The sequence below is a fragment of the Solea senegalensis genome, unplaced genomic scaffold (genome assembly GCF_019176455.1).
Source record: "Solea senegalensis isolate Sse05_10M unplaced genomic scaffold, IFAPA_SoseM_1 scf7180000014762, whole genome shotgun sequence".
Classification (NCBI taxonomy): domain Eukaryota; kingdom Metazoa; phylum Chordata; class Actinopteri; order Pleuronectiformes; family Soleidae; genus Solea; species Solea senegalensis.
This window is the reverse complement of record NW_025321119.1, coordinates 147,161-163,059: the sequence shown is the minus strand read 5'-3', so window position 1 is coordinate 163,059 and position 15,899 is coordinate 147,161. Positions and strand designations below refer to the sequence as shown.

General features: G+C 42.8%; 1 long non-coding RNA gene across 1 annotated transcript in view; it reads right to left on the bottom strand.

Annotated features, from left to right (window-relative positions):
* The window catches only part of LOC122761508, an 81,374-nt gene that overhangs the window by 12,503 nt on the left and 52,972 nt on the right, over positions 1-15,899 (bottom strand). The window contains exons 2-3 of the long non-coding RNA XR_006358559.1: positions 14,211-14,323; positions 6,462-6,562 (exon numbers count right to left, since the gene is read on the bottom strand). This is a non-coding gene — a long non-coding RNA (uncharacterized LOC122761508). The remainder of the gene's footprint in view (positions 1-6,461; positions 6,563-14,210; positions 14,324-15,899) is intronic.

Genomic DNA, 15,899 nt, shown 5'->3' with positions numbered 1-15,899 from the left:
TCACTTGTTCCTCATAGAATAGAATAGAATAGAATGCCTTTATTGTCATTATACAAGTTGTACAACGAGATTTACTTGACTTCACCTTGAAAGTGCATACAGCTAACAACGACGAACAATAACAACAACAACAACAACAACCAGTGTATGGGTCAAGGACATTAAAAAGAAAAAGTGACCCTAGTTAACGTGAGGTGGGTTTTCAGTTGCAGCGTACTACATTAAAGGATATACAGCCATCATTCTTATTGCACAATATGAAATAGCAGGTCTGTATCAGGGTTTAAATATAAAAAGTGCATTTCTATGAGACGTGACCCATAGCAGGGTATAAAAAATAATAAATAAGACTATTTCCACAGTGTGAAGTGTATTTTTTTTTTTTTAACAGTATATGAAATATAGAAATATAAATATCACAGTGTGAGATATGATTTTAGCAGCATATAGAATATAAATATCACAGAGTGAAATGTAATTTTGCAGTATATAAAAATAGAAATATAAACATTTACACAGTATGAAAGTGATTTTAGCAGGGTACCATTTAAAAATACAGATATTGCACAGTTGGAATGTAATTTAAGCAGGATAAAAATCTGTATATACAATATAAGTAGTGCACAGTATATAAGTATTGCATAGTGTGGAGTAAATTATTAAATAAATAAGCATTTCAGCATGAAATGTAGAGTATTGCACATGCCAGAATGTGTGAGAGTATGTGGTAGAGGTAGGATGGTCAGTGCATGTCCATGTTCAGTGTGGTTATGGCTCTGGGGAAGAAGCTGTCCTTAAGTCTATTTGTCCGAGCTCGGACACACCTGTAGCGTCTGCCAGAGGGCAGCATGTCGAACAGATGAAAGCCGGGGTGGGAACTGTCCTTAACAATGTTCCTCGCTCTGTTCAGGCAGCGAGAGTGGTAAATGTCCTTTAGGGAGGGGAGAGTGCAGCCGATGATCCTCTGTGCTGCGTTGATGACTCTCTGAAGACCCTTCCTGTCTGCTTCAGTGCAGCTGGCGTACCACACTGTGATGCAGTACAGCAGCAGGCTCTCTATGGAAGAGCGGTAGAAGTTCACCAGCAGCTTCTCATCCAGGTTGTTTTTCCTGAGCACTCTCAGGAAGTGCAGGCGTTGTTGGGCCTTCTTGGTGATCTCCGTGATGTTCGGGGTCCAGGAGAGGTCAGCCGAGATGACGGTGCCCAGGAACTTGAAGGTCTGGACCCTCTCTACACAGACACCGTTGATGTAGAGGGGAGCTGGGTCTGCGCGGTGCCTCCTGAAGTCGATGACGATTTCCTTTGTCTTTGTGGCATTCAGTGCCAGGTTGTTCGCTGAACACCACGTTGTCAACTTTAGGATCTCATCCCTGTAAGCAGACTCATCTCCCCCTGAGATTAGTCCAACCACAGTGGTGTCGTCTGCAAACTTGACGATGGTGTTGCCAAGGTGGGTTGGGCTACAGTCATGGGTGTAGAGGGAGTACAGTAGTGGGCTCAGCACACACCCCTGTGGAGAGCCGGTGCTGAGTGTGCGGGTGGAGGAGATGTGGTTACCAAGTTTAACAGTCTGTGGACGGTTCGTGAGGAAGTCTTTTATCCATGAACAGGTGTGTGGGTGGAGGCCTAAATCCACAAGTTTACTGACCAGAATGTCCGGGATGATTGTGTTGAAGGCTGAGCTGTAATCGATGAAGAGTAGCCTCACATAGCTCCCCTGGTGTTCCAGGTGGCTCAGCGCAGTGTGGAGAGCTATGGCTATGGCATCCTCCGTGGATCTGTTTGCTCTATAAGCAAACTGATGTGGATCGAAGGTCTGAGGAAGGCTGTCTTTGATGTGGTGAAGAACCAGCCTCTCAAAGCACTTCATGATGACCGGTGTTAGGGCGACTGGGCGGTAGTCGTTGAGGCTGTCTGTGGATGATTTCTTGGGCACGGGGATGATTGTAGCTGTCTTCAGGCAGGATGGGATGGTGGCTTGAGACAGGGAACGGTTGAAGATGCAGGTGAAAACTTGTGAGAGCTGGTCTGCACAGGCTTTGAGCACCTTCCCTGGTATCCCGTCCGGGCCAGCTGCCTTCCTTGGGTTTACTGCTCTTAGCACCCGTCTCACTTCAGAATCCTGTACAGTCAGTGTGACGGTGCTGGGTGCTGGTGGCTGCGGAGGTGGTGAGGCTGTATGGGGCTCAGTTTTCTCAAATCTTGCGAAGAAGCAGTTCAGCTCCTCTGCCAGCGAGGCGTCTGGGTTCCCAGGTGTGATGTTACAGCCCCTGAAGTTTGTGATATGCTGTATGCCTTGCCACACCTGTCGCGGGTTGTTATCAGAGAGGTGGTCCTCTATCCTCTTCTTGTAGGCCGACTTAGCATCCTTGATTCCTCTCTTCAGGTCTGCTCTGGAGGCACTGTACAGTTCCCTGTCACCTGACTTGAAGGCAGCGTCACGCTTCCTGAGCAGCATTCGGACCTGGCTGGTCATCCAGGGTTTCTGGTTGGGAAAAACCCTGATGCTCTTTTCCACAGTGACGTTCCCAATGCAGTACCTGATGTATGACAGTACTGCTTCTGTGTGCTCTGCCAGGTCCTGGTGTTCAAATACCTCCCACTGAGTGTTCGCATAACAGTCCTGTAGCTGAGAGAGTGCATCGTCCGGCCAGGTTGTAACAGTCTTTTTGAGAGGTGTAGTTCTCCTCCTGAGAGGGGTGTATGCCGGGGTAAGGAGCAGAGAGAGGTGATCTGACTGGCCTAGATGAGGTTGTGGTATGGCTCTGTATGCATGCTTGATGTTAGAATAGACATGATCCAGTGTGTTTGCACCCCTGGTTGGACACTTAACGTGCTGAAAAAATTTCGGAAGAACCGTCTTAAGGTTCGCCTGATTAAAATCCCCAGCTATAATGTGAACTCCGTGTGGGTGCGCGCGCAGCTGTGTATTTATTGTTTTTAGCAGGCTAGCGAGAGCTATGCTAACGTTAGCATCCGGAGGTATGTATACAGCTGTAACTATCACTACTGTTAGCTCTCTGGGTAAATAATGTGGTCTGCATTTAACTGACATGTATTCTATGTCCGGGGAACAGTGTTTATCTATGATTTTGCTATTGTTTGACCAGTCATTATGTACGTAAATGCAAAGACCTCCTCCTCTGCTCTTACCGGAGTCTTGGTTTCTGTCCCAGCGGTGGAGAGAGCGGCTAGCTAGCTCTACTGCGGCGTCGGGGATCCGCGGGTGAAGCCAGGTTTCGGTTATAATCACAACACAGCAGTTCTTAACATAGCGATTCCCAGCCAACTGTAGTTCCAGCTCGTCCATCTTGTGAACCATAGATCTCGCGTTTGTGAGGAACAAGCTGGGTAGGGGAGGCTTGTGTGGCTGTGTCCTGAGTTTCACCAACAGGCCTGACCGGCGTCCTCGCTTCTGCTTTCTCTCCCTCCGCCGTCTCCGACGCCTGCCGGACCCGATAACAATCCACGGAGAGCCCGGTTGCCTCGCGACGTCGTCGGGTATATTGTGAGTTCGTTGAAAGTCACTTGTGGTGGGTAACTTATGCCTAAAACCAACGTCGAGTAAGTCCTGACGGCTATAGCAGCGATTTGAACACGTACTTACGAAAAACACGAACGAAAAACACAGAAAATAGCACAAAAAGGGAGAGCCGTGAGCCGCTGCGTCCGTGCGCGCCGCCATCTTGGATCTTGCATCATTCGGATCTTGCATAATGAGATCTTGGATCTCATTATCCGTAACATGACTCACTTGTTCCTCATTATCCGTAACATGACTCACTTGTTCCTCATTATTCGTAACATGACATGTGTTTTGTGGTGTTTCTAAAACCATTACAAGGTTTTAATAATTGCATGAATCAGGAAAATAATGATTTAGTCATTCTTGAGCTTCTTTTCTCTGCTTTGTTTGACGTCATTATTTTAAATTCATTTCATGTCCTGAAACAAACTCACTCATTGCAGCTTTAATCTGCTCAGAAAGCCACGACATCCAGATAATGACATGTTTCATCGCGGCGGCCATTTTGTGGCGACGCAGCGCGAGTCCCGCCCTGATTTCTTTATCTAACGTGTGAACTCTGTGGATGAACCGTGACCTTTTAACCTCACAGATGTTCATAGAGTTCACTTTATAAAGACACACAAAAACAACGTGTGTGTGTGTGTGTGTGTGCGTGCACCATGACCTCACGCTGACCTCTATAACTCCGCCCTGAAAACCACGAGCATTTTTTTTTCTCATCTGGTGAAATCAAAAGCACGCAGCGCTGCACAGAGCGACTGTGAGAGAAGAAGAAAGTAAAGTCATTTTCATTTCCTGTCTGGTGCCATGCTCTGCTCAGATGGATCTGCCATGTTAGGTGTCAGATCACATCAACACAAAGCCTCCACTGACATCTGCATTTGGAATAAGTCTCCTCAGCAGCAGCAGACTTGTCTGTCTCTCTGTCTGTCTGTCTGTCTCTCTGCTGCGTGTGTGTGTGTCTCTCTGTGTCTCTCAGTGAAGTCTCTGGTCTGTGTTGTGGTTTCTGCTCAGGATGCACCGTTTATTGTGCTCAGATGCAGGCGTTCATAAAACGCCACAGAGGAATGCAGTGGCTCACACGCAGGAACGAGGGAAAACTTAATGTCGGTGGATACGTCAGGTTTTGTTTTTGAAGTTTAAATGCGTGTCTCTCTCTCTCTGTGTGTGTGTGTGTGTGTGTGTGTGTGTCTCTCTCTCAGTCGGCAGTGACACGCAGGGAAAACTCAGTTTAGCCTCTAAACACAAGAATCACCTCAGCTTAAGTCTACGATGTTCACGTCTTTATCTCACTGGGAGACAAACTCACGAGGACACAGGAGCTGCTGGTCCTCTGCTGCCTCGTGTGGTCACTTTGTGTCACTGAAGTCGATCAAAATGAAGGATTTTAAAAGCCGAATTTTACAAAATCAGAACTTAGTGATGGAGGCAGCAGTGGATCAACGACTCCTGTGCGTGTGTGTGTGTGACGTTAAAATCACTGATTTTCTCTCTGGGCTTTGGTGTGGGAGAGTGAGTGGTTTACAGACTTCAGTTTTGAGTCGTCTTGTTTATGTCCAAAAACCAAAATGATTCCGTTTTAACAATTTCTCTGTTTTACGGAGGAAAGAAAGCGGAAAACAATGACATGGATTCTCATATTTTTCTACTTTCTGGTTATGGAGCAAACAAAGGTCAAACGTTTGTTTCTCTCAAAGCTTTGAGGTCATTTTCCCTCTTAAATAAAGAGACATAAGACCAGACGTGATATTAATAAACGATCTTCTGAAAGTTGACAAAGACCCACTCGTCTGAAGAGACGCTTTCTTTAATTGAAAGTCTCTCCCTGGGCCCCCTGATTAATTTCTGCTCTGATCTAAATTGACCCATCCAGCCTGAGGGTAAAGCAGCGGCCTGCGTCGCTTGCTCGTACAGCGTGTCATCACACGTGGCCCCGATACGAGCCACCGTCATGTGACAACATGACATCATCATGACATCATCTGTGGTCAGTGTCGTGAAACTCCCCCAACACAAAATAACACAAACTAAACCTAACAACAGAAATACAAAAAGAGGAAAAATATAATCTTGACTAAAGTGTGATGTGTGACAGTTCACGACAGGTTCCGGGATTTTAAATAAAAAATATTATATATATATATCATGTGTTTAGTCAGTAGCCCTATGAAATAATACAAAAATGTAACGTTACCTTTGATTTTAATAGTTATTCTTATCAATTAAAATACACGTGTTTATAGTAGTTAATATCATAATATAATGATAATGATCATGATCGCGCCCTCGCAGCAGTTCCATGACCTCACTTTTGAATCTGCCAAACCTTCCGACAACTCTCCTCCTGTGATGTCGCGCTCATTTCACGTAGAATGGACAACAACATCCTGTCCTGTCGAGTTGACAGTCGACTTTTATGTTCGTCAGGTTCTGTAACATCTTCACACCAAGTTTGGGTGGAACGCAGCGAGTCATAGGGCACTTCCTGTTTCGTGGTGGTCAGTAAGGCAAACACGTTCAGAGGAGTTTGCTCATTTACATAAGATGCAAAAGGCCAAAATGGCCGACTTCCTGTTGAGTTGACACCATGGTCCCAACGAACTGTTTTGTTCGTCTTGGTTTGAGACCAGTTCCCGCCAAGTTTCGTGAAATTCGATGCAACTTAATCTTTAGAGCCCTTGAGCAAGGCACGGGTCGACGATGCCAATGTCGTATTTTCGCCAAACCTGACCTCCGTGCCGAGTTTCAACCTCTTCAAAAACGAGCGCAGAGCCATTTGTGGCTCGGGCCTTCACTCAACCGGGCTTTCAAAATAAGAGCCCCAGACTTTGTTGTTTTTTTTACTCGTTAAAGTTGTTATTCTTATGAGATAAAATGCATGTTTTTAGGCAGCAATCAGGGTTTAACGTTTGTGTTGTAGTTTTCGACTCACCTCGTCACAATCTCATGTCCTGACGTCTCCTGTCGTCTCCTGTCGTCTCCTCTTCTTCTCCCTCCTCCTGATTTTGCAGCTCCATGCATCAGATCTGGCTCCTATAAAGACACGGGATTAGATTACAGCTAAATCAGTCTTGTGGCTTTTCCCCCTTCTGGTCTTCAGATATGAGCGGTGCCCAGCAGGAGCTGCAGCAGAGCCTGAAACCCAACCCGAGCGTCACTGATCCTCCCAATAACCAGGCTCTGACAGCGTGGAATGATCCGTGATAAGAGAGCGGAGATCCTCAGACGTCGTGGATTTGACACTCTCCGCGTCTGTCTGTCCGTCTGTCCGTCTGTCGCCGGGTCAGTGAAAGTCCACAAGGACGAGGCGGCGTTTTCTTTTTTTAATGGAGACAAGAAAAGTCACAGACGACTTTCATTAAGCCACCGCGAGCCGCGTCAAAATGTAAAGAAATAACGTGAAACAAAGACAGAGTGAGTAGCAGATGTCTGTATATATTATATTATATCATATATATATATATATATATTTAGTCTATCAGCCAAGGTTCAGCTAATCACATCAAAGACGAAGACGAGGAGCCAAAAGTAACAGTTTGGCTTCGCCTTCATCAGCATGTGTTCCGTGTTTATTGGCTTTGGAAGTCAAACCCGGGTCAGGATCAATCCAGCGTCGCGGATCGGGAGTCGAGCGGAGGACGGAGGTGAAGTGTGATTTTTTTTTTTATTAAATCAACATGGACGTTCAGCGACGGCGATCGGCTCGTCCTCTCGTGTCCTCTCGTGTCCTCTCGTGTCCCCGCGCGCCTGAACACAGCTGACCGCACTGTGATGGGAAACAGGCTCACGTTACAGCCACGAGTCATTTAATCACATGTTTTACCCTCTTCTTCAGTGCAGGGACCCCACTGCATTGTGGGTTATTGTTGGCGTGACAGTGCGATGCTAGCAGTGATCATGTCTCTGTGAAGGCTGCTGTAAGAAGACAAAATAAACTCCTGTCAAACGTTTTTGAGAGATTTGTTATTTTATAATCAGACCAACATTGTTTTACCTTTGCTCGTTACTTCAGGAGTTCCCCAGGGATCCATCCTTGGCCCGATAACATTTACATTAGGGCCGCAACTAATCATTGTTTACATAATCGATTAACGTGTTGATCATTTTCCTGATTAATTCAGTGCCTGTTTGGTCTGTGTTTTGGTCCACAAACATGAAATCATTTAGTTTTCATGATTTCTTTGTAAAAATGGAACAAAGAAAACATTTCAGAAGCTGAAATATCACAGAAACTCGTTTTATTTATTGTTAAACAAACACACTGTTTAATTTATCACTAAAAAAACTAGGGCCGCAACATTTAACCGATTAATGATTATGAATCGATTTCTTGAGTTAACTTCAACTATTTTGATCATCAATTATTTGGTTTGAGTGTTTCTTAAACAAACATCAATCAGGAAAATAATCAACAGATTAATAGGTTTTGAAAGTAATGGTTCATTTCAGCCCTAATGTAAATGTTACAGGGCCAAGAATGGATCCCTGCGCAACTCCTGTAGTAATGAGCAAAGGCAAAACACTGTTATTAAAGGAAATAAAGCATAACTATTTTGTCAATTGGTTTGAGTGGATTGTTTTAATATTTCAATATTTCTGTCATTTTTCAGCTGCTTTCTCTGTTTCATAAAACAAAGAAATCATTTCATGTTTGTGGACAAAAACAATCATCATTTCCAGGTGTGATCGACATTTTTCAACCAAACAAGCACTGGATTGATCGAAATATTAATAGATTATGAAAATAATTAAATGGAAATGTTAGCGGTCCAAGAACGGATCCCTGAGGAACTCCTAAAGTAACAAGCAAAGGTAAAACACTGTCACAGATGGAAACAAAGCACGTTTGGCTCAGCCTACGATGTTTGTCTGATTCTAAAATAACAAATCTTTCAGTTTATTTTGTCTTCTTACAGCAGCCGTCACAATAACTCAGTCTTCTGTCTCACACAGACCCGACGATCACTGCTGTGATGCCAACAATAACCCAGAATGCACTGAAAAGGAAAACATGTGATATTTGGAGCAGGAGGAGTAAGAATGCTATATTTTCTTTATCACTTGTGACTGCAGAAATGTAATATTATGAGAAATGTAACGTCTTCCACGAGGATAATTCAATAACAGGGCGATTGTTTTGCTACCTGTGGTTAAGACGTTTCTCCCCGACCGTTCATCACTCGCCACATTGTGGCAAAGAAATAAACGTCACGGATTCTTTACGGCTTTATATTTATCTGCAGCTCAGGATCTGCTCCTCGTCCTCAGACAGCTGCTGACAATCAGTGTGGACTTAATGAAGCTTTGACATCAGCACACACACACACACACACACACACACACACACACACACACACACCTGATCCTGACAGTGAGGCAACGGCATCGTCTTCTCCACGTTTGAACAAGACGTCGTTTACCAGCGCGAGTTTAACAAGAACAACATGTGAGAGAGTTTTACAGAAATCCTTCTTCATTTACCCCCAAACATTCACAGATAACCCCAGTCCCCAGTTGTGTACTGAAGCAGGGGTTCCCAAAGACAGGGTCAAGGCCCACAGATGGGTCACAGGCGAGGCTTATTGGGTCCCTAAAGAAACTTTTCCCTTCAAATTTACGTGTATATGTTTTAATTATGTGCATAAAAGTAAGTTTTAAATCATTTTCTTAACATTATTAGTCATTTCGAGGCAAAACCCAGCATTTTTGCAGCGTTGTTTGTTTGTCAACTTCAATCTTAAAAAACAATCTTAAAAAATATCAAAGGTATAAAAGAAATCTCTTTTAACCAAAATAATAAGAAAAGAATGAACTAAGCAATAAATAATACATGTACATATAACGAAAATGAGGTTTAACTACCTCATTGTAACGTCATTTTTTAAAATATTGTAATTGATTTGTTTCTAATTGTTTTTTTGAAGCGGAAAAATGCTGGTGTTTTGTGAAACATTGTTTCAGCTCTGACAAAATAAAAGAATCCAAAACTGCTTGACTGTGAGACACAAGAGTTAGGTTTGAGATCATCTTTAGAAAATCTAGGGTTGAATTATCTTTATTAAGTCATCATGTGCTTTTACTTCCATTAACTTTTTCTAAAACAAATAAACATAAAAACTGAGTCTAACGCAGCAGTTTGTACAGAAATAATTCAGATTTTAGTTTCTTTTTTAAAAAAATCAGTGACAGTGACAGTGAAGTTGTGGCGCTAATTTTGATGCAGAATTTATTACGATATTTAAAACCACCACTCTACTGTGTTTTTTATTCTTAAACTCCAAATAAACAAAAACTACCCGAGCGAATGTAGGAGTTCCCCAGGGATCCGTCCTTGGCCCGTTCATGTTTTTATTTTGGTCTTAAACATTGGAAAAAAAAAAAGCACTAATGACACAGAGTTTTATTCTGAAACCAGACAAATAACTTACAGATGTCGAGTTACGACAGATTCGCGACCGAAACGTGAATTATTTTGTTTATAAACGTCTAAATATTTCTTTTATTTTGCTGTTTTTGTGTGCGACTAAAAACTCCGGTGTGATCCGACAGCGGCTTCGGGAAAAGAAGCTCTGGAGTTGAAAAAGATTAATTAGTTAAAGTGGGGCAGACATCAGTCGTCTCACAAGTCTGGAGGGAGGAGGAGGAGGAGGAGGAAGATGAAGAAGTGTTGCTGAGGCTGCGGGAGAATCCCAGCACTCGGGTTTCATTCGTCTTTTCTTCTGTCGTTTTTCTTCGTGGAAGGAAAATGGGATTTGTTTGACGAACGAGGGAAGGACGGAGGACGCGAGGGAAGGAAGTGAGGCCCCATCTGTCAGTCTTATCTGGACACCGGGGGCTGTGGGGTCAAGAGGACGACCTGGCCGGTGTCACAGTAATGACGGTCCCCCCTCTTTCACGAGCCACAAGGTCGAGACCCGGCGCGTTTTTATCACCGCGCTGACGTCTTTAAACATCACAGTCAAAGATCTTCAGCTCGGGCTGGAAAAACTCGCCGAATCGTGAATTCTACGACGCGTAATTCACTAAAAACAAGCTGTTTGTCAGGACTTTGTTATCTTTATTTATTAGAAACTGTCAAATCACTTTAAACTTCACAGATGTGGAGTTGTTATTAAACAAAAGATCAATTAAATTAAAAACAACAAGACAAAAGCTTGCGTCTTGTTTGGTAGTTTTTAATCTGAAAATAAGTTGATTTAAAGATGACGTAACAGAGATCATAGAGAGTAAATGTTTGAGTCCAGAGAAACAACCTGTGTCAGGATAAATAGACAAATATCCAGCTATTATGGCTCAATCCTCTTTGTTCGCATCGGATAAATGTGAAGAAAGAAAGAGAAAAAAGAAAAAAGAGTTCCTGTCAGAGGAAAAACCAAAAAGTGAGTGTGACACAGACGACGAGTCAAAGTCTGACTTTGATTTACAGAGATACAGTTCAGCTGTTCAGGTCCACTTATCACACAGCGATCTGAGCAGGAATGTTTTCAAGAACAAAGACACAGTGAAGAGGAGTCCTTCTAACTGTTAAAGGGACAGTTCATGAAGTTCATTTTATGCTCAGCTCATAAAATATACGTCAATTTAGGTTTGGACAGACTTTTCCAACAGGAAACTGACGTTTGTAAACCACTCACAGAGAAAACTGCTGCTGGTCCTCTGCTGCCTCGTGTGGTCACTTTGTGTCACTGAGTTAAGTCAAAATGAAATATTTTAAATGCAGAATTCATAGAAATAACACATTTGAACTTAGTGATGGAGGCAGCAGTGGATCAACAACTCCTGTGTGTGTGTGTGTGTGAGAGAGATGTTAAAATCACTGGTTTTCTCTATGGACTTTGGTGTGGGAGAGTGAGTGGTTTACAAACGCTGTGTAACACAAGAAAACAGACACAAACATGTCTACTCAAGTAACTAAAAACATGTTTCAGATTATGTGACAAGAAAACATAAATCACTCAGACTGTATGCTGACGATGTTTCTAGAATAGAAATACACTAGAACTGAAACAACTACTCATTTATTAATCAATTACTAAGTTAGTCATCAACTATTTTGATAATTGATTGATGAATTCAAGTGTTTTTTTATGTGAATATTGTCTGATTTCTTTGGTCCATAGAACAAAGAAATCATTAGAAATTATACATTTGGACAAAATAAGCACTGGATTATGAAAATAATTGTTTAGTTGCAGCTCTAATGTAAATGGTATTGGGCCAAGGATGGATCCCTGGGGAACTCCAAACTCAGAAATTTACGAATAATTTAGTGATGAATTGATTTGTGATGAATCAATTTATCACTAAATTAATCGTAAACTATTTCGTTAATTGTTGGGAGGGGATTTTTTTTTTACTATTTAAAACAAGCTTCTGTGATTTTGCAGCTTCTTAAATGTGAATATTTTCTGATTTATTTGCTCCATAAAACTGGATTAACCAAGAAAATAATGGTTCATTTCAGCCCAAATGTAAATGTGAGTGGGCCAAGGATGGATCCCTGGGGAACTAACGAGGTAACGAGCAAAGGTAAAAACCCTGTTATCAAAGACAACAACATCTCTGATCATCCCCACATGAATCATTGTGAGTTGCAGAAGCTAAAACTCTTTATTCTGAGTGATATTTGTATCAGAACGTGTGATAAAATCCTTCTAAAACACGACTCCTAATAATCCTCTGTCAGCTCCTGCATGAGCTCGAGTTTGCCACGTTTGCAAAAAAAATCTGAATTATAAATAAAAGGTAATGATGCTATTATCATGCTCTCTTACGATCCTGAGCACCGCGCCGCACCACTGCCGCCGCCGCCGCCGTGGCCACCGCGGCTGTGCCTCACCTTTCTATTTGAATAATGATTTATAATCATATTAGTTCTCTCCGGAGCCCTGCTCTGGAAAAGTAAAAAGCTATTATCCAGTTGTCAGCTTCGCAGCGACGCCGCGGGAGATGGAGCGGCCGTGCTGACATGCTGTAGCTGCACACACACACACACACACACACACACACACACACACACACACACAGATATTGAGCAGCGCAGGTCGTCACTGGTGCAAATCCTTATTAGCCTGCACACGCATGAGCAAATTGTTGTTTGTTTAACCTTGCTGTGTGTGCCAGGCGGGTGGAGTTAAGTCCTGTATCTGAACTCAAATTTATAAAAGGGACAGTTTTTTTTTAAAAGCGTGGCTGTAAATTATTGTCAGAACCAGAGACGGGGGAGGTTTTTACCCGCTGAACAGTCTGCGATGTCTACATCACATGATCACGTCTTTATCTCACTGTCAGACAACAGGAAACTGAAGTTTGTCAACCACTCACTCTCCCACACCAAAGCCCAGAGAGCACTCTCAGCACACAGGAGCACAAAAGGTCGTCGTGAGCCCGTTCTTAAGATACTGTAGATGTGGTTGTAATGTATGTGTTAAATGAGCAAACCTTTAAACACAAATACAATCTGTGTGTGTGCGTGTGCGTGTGTGTGTGTGTGTGTGTGTGTGTGTGTGTGTGTGTGTGCGTGGATGATCGACACTGTCACCTGCTCGCTCTAATCCTCCGACACGACGAGCGTGTTGTGGATCAGCTGGGATGTCTGTTTACATCCTGACTGACACGCGTGATATTAGAGGAAGAGAGTTGGGGTTACGCGGTCACAGCGTTTCCCTCAGAGTCATGTGGTGTAATTCATATTTTAGGTCTTTTATAGACAGATGTCTTTCCAGGGAAAAACAACGTGAAGCCTTGAGGTTTTTATTTACACGATTGTTTGACTCTTTTGTCTTAAATCACGGCTGAAGAAGAGGGTTCCAGATGTTTGGAGGAGTCGTGTTTCTGGATCTACAGTATTTCATCCAATAAGACACACACACACACACACACACACACACTCTGGACAAGGTTGCTAAAAAGGTAACATCCATAAAAGCGTCAGACTGAGGGTTTGTGCTTCCTGTGAGGACGAGACACAGCGAGTCTATTTGTGAAGAAGAAACAGAAAAACAGCTTTTCCTCACATCCAGACACGAGACGCTCACACACGTCTCATCAGCGTCCACGACGAGACAGACGGGACCATGTGGACATGTCCTGTCACGATCACTGTAAATCATCATGATGAAACTGTGATTCATGTAAAAATAGGATTTCATATTAAAGTTAGATTATCTCTCCATAATCTAACTTTATTTGGTTGGTGTTCAGAAAAGGTTTGAAAACAAAGTAGGAACAGAGGAAACTCTACGCTATAAAAACAAGGCACTGAAAATGTTAGAAAAGTCAAAATAAACATTATTACATGACCAAAGAAAATAAAGAAATAAATCTAATTTGTGGTTTACCAAAGATTTTAAAAAATGTATTCAAATTCAAATGTTGTCACTACATTTAGGAAACATTTACGTTTTTTAACAGAATGTTGCCTTGTTACAGAAATATATTACTGACAAACCAATGTTACAAAAACATGTCACTGACGCTAAACAATAATACAATTATAAAGTTGCAAACAAAAATGTGACCTATGAAGTCTATAAAGTCACAAAATCGTACGATTATAAAACGTACAACCTTAACAAAACCTGGTCACGTTAAATCAAAGGTGACTAAAAACACAGTAAATAATGAATAAGTCTGAGTAAATCACCAGGACTGTATGTGTGCGCTGGTGAACTGAACTCACCGTGATATTTATGGCAATGGCACATAGTTGTGGTGTCTTTGTGTTCACGTGGCTGCACCTCGTCTCCGTCCGTCTCTTTATTCATGGATCACTTGTGGACATGGACCCCGGTGCTGTGGACACAAAGAGCTCAGTATCACACACAGTAATTACACCATGCAAATTCAGCCATTCAGCTGCTTTAATATGGCCGCTCTCGCTCGCTGTCGTGACGCTTCAGTTGTCGTGGCGTTTATCACCTGCCGCACACGCACATCTGTGGCGCCCACAGGAGGAGGGGGAGGGGCCCGGGCCGAGGGTCAGCTGTTCATTCATTCCTCTGGAAATTCACTCCTTTATTCTCATTTTTCCTTCTTTACTGGTTTTAAAATGAGAGCGTGGTCATTTGAATTCTCTGCTGCTGCTTCTGTCATTAAAAGCAGACAAATCACATTCACACGTTAACTTTTTTGGTCCAAAAAGTGTCTGAAAATGAAAAGAAAAGAAATTTTGGTTTTATAATCAGAAAACATCGTATATTCAGCCAACAATGTTTTGTTTAATTGTACAATTTCAGCCATTCAGTGGGCCAAGAACGGATCCCTGGGGAACTCCTACAGTGACGAGCACAGGTAAAACACTGTTACTGATGGAAGTCCTTGAATTGAATTATAAAATAACAAATCATTTCTTTTCTTTTACTGTGGTTTGTGGAGAGAACATGGTTTCTCCACGTTTTCTTATTAATTAAAACAAGTTTTCTTAAATGTGAATATTCAGTTGCTTTTTTTTTTCTATCTGCATAGAAACTGACTTTTACTAAACAAATCCAACAAATAAACGTTTGACCACATTTAAATCACACTGGGGTAGTAAATATTAATAGAATAATTGCTTACTACATGTTTTTTAAACTAATTCAAACACGCTCAGTGATGGTTTCTTGTTATTTCCAGGTTTGGAACATTTCCGGACATTTTTGGGTGCAAACAAAGTCATGGATTGATGTAGAAAATAAGGATTATTGAAATGCTCTTCCTCTTCAGATGAGACAAATGTGTTCTCAGATCCTCAGCAGCTGAACACCCCTCCCCCCCCCTGCCTCCCTGCCTCCTGGGGTGAGTCTGTGGGCGTGTCCAGGGCACCGCTGCCTCTGGAACAGGTACGGTGAAGCAGCTGGTGTGAACATGTGTGAACAGACTGTGGTTGTGTGTTCACTTGGCTGAAGAGCAGACACTGACAGGTCCAGCCTCTCGTCTCCCTCGTGTTTGTCTCCCCCGGTCTCCCCCGGCCTCGTCCCTCTGTCTTTGTCCCGCACAGCCGTGCGTGACCCGGACAAACCGAGCCGAGCACAGAGGGACGGCGATGAGCTGCACCTGAGCATTTACCTCGCACGTGTTTCATGGTAAAAAAAAAAAAAAACAGGATCGTCTTCTTCTTCTTCTTCTTCCCTGAGATGAACTGAGGTTTTTCTTTTGAAGAACTTCCTCAGGTCACAGATGAGGTCACATCCCGTCTCTTCTGATCAGACCTGAGGGACCGGGCCGCAGATGTGGACGACACAGAGGTCGACTTTCTCATGAGACGGAGAATAAAAAGACAGATTATGTTTCTCAGGGTTGGGGGTTGGGGGTGGGGTTTAACTCCTGGGAATCAATCATTAAAAAGTCACGAGGAGTCCGAGGTTAAATCTGTTCAACATCAAAGACG